Source organism: Pristis pectinata, chromosome 29, assembly GCF_009764475.1.
Source record: "Pristis pectinata isolate sPriPec2 chromosome 29, sPriPec2.1.pri, whole genome shotgun sequence".
NCBI classification, from domain to species: domain Eukaryota; kingdom Metazoa; phylum Chordata; class Chondrichthyes; order Rhinopristiformes; family Pristidae; genus Pristis; species Pristis pectinata.
In genome coordinates this window covers 24,092,924-24,094,145 of record NC_067433.1, presented here as the reverse complement: position 1 = coordinate 24,094,145, position 1,222 = coordinate 24,092,924, and the positions used below count along the sequence as shown (strand labels likewise).

Sequence of the window (1,222 nt, the reverse complement as noted above, 5' to 3'; positions counted from 1 at the left end):
TACTCATGATCATGTAGTTCCTGCTGCATGACGTTGTTCACCACACTCTTTACACGTTAACCATTACCACGTCAAAGGGTTTTGAACAATGTTAGCTGCACATGCAACATAGTTTTGAACTTGCTGTGTTCGGCATCATGCTACAATCTCAATCGAAGCAGTTCGCTTCTCTTCTATAGAAGTACAGGGAATGTGGGAGAGTTACACGCCACCTTTATGCTTCAATTTCATGCAGAGTGCAAACCATATTGTGACCATTCAGTTATAACCAGTAACGTCTCCACCGAAGACGCTCACTTTGCCTCGGGACGTTTCCGTTACTACAATAGCAAAAGGAGAGGCGCGGAGAAGTTCAGTGCAAGTAGAATGTAATCTCGCTTTGACTGCAGATCAGAGTAGAGCGCGAACGCCGTTCTCACCACCACACATTTTACAGTCGTGTGTCCCACATTTTAGACATGGCAGGCGTCGGCATGCCCGGAGTGCAATGGACGAGCCTCAGCCCCGGAGAACACCCTGCAGATCATTGCCACTCCCCTGCCATATGTGTATGCTGGACCCTACGAAACACCGCTTGTCCCTATCGATCGCTACCCGGGACAACAAGAACGGCGGTGGAAGACACACACAAAAAAAGGAACAGAATCTCTGATAGCCGGTTCACATAAATAGCGTCAATGAGATAATTTTAAACACCTATAACTAAAATATTGGGAACGAGGCATCGGTTGCGCATAGCGTGGAAAGCACCAGTGCTACTAAGCGTATGAGGCGAGAAATAAGAAACAAAAACACAAAAGAAAGAGAACATGGAAGAATGATGTAATTCACGAAAGGAAGAAAATTCAGCAAGAAAAGCGACGTGGTTTGGGAAAGAAAACAGAAAATGAAAAAACATCAAAGTCACTTATATGCTCACATCGCGCCTTTCACTAAAAAAAAGGTTCTTTCAATTAATCACGTGACTAGTTTGTAGATATTTTTTCTGCCGATCGAAATATGGTCTCGGTTGGGAACAGCTATAAATAATGTGTAACATCACTTGTTAAAGTAACAGCTTTCTTTTGTCTGTAAAGCTGTGCTCGTATAGAGAAACTAAAAAAATGCTGAAAACACCTAACAAGTCAGGAAACTACTCTGGAAACATGAACAGACTGAACAATTGTGCTCGATGGGCCCTTGATCTGGACTAGGAAATAGAGAAAACAAGTTTGTTTACAGT

General features: G+C 43.0%; 1 non-coding gene across 1 annotated transcript; it reads right to left on the bottom strand.

Moving 5' to 3' along the window:
* Window positions 1-392: 392 nt before the first annotated feature.
* LOC127584458 (U1 spliceosomal RNA) lies at window positions 393-552 on the bottom strand. Its single transcript, XR_007958390.1, has one exon. It is a non-coding gene; the product is annotated as a U1 spliceosomal RNA (small nuclear RNA).
* Between the last annotated feature and the right edge of the window lie 670 nt (window positions 553-1,222).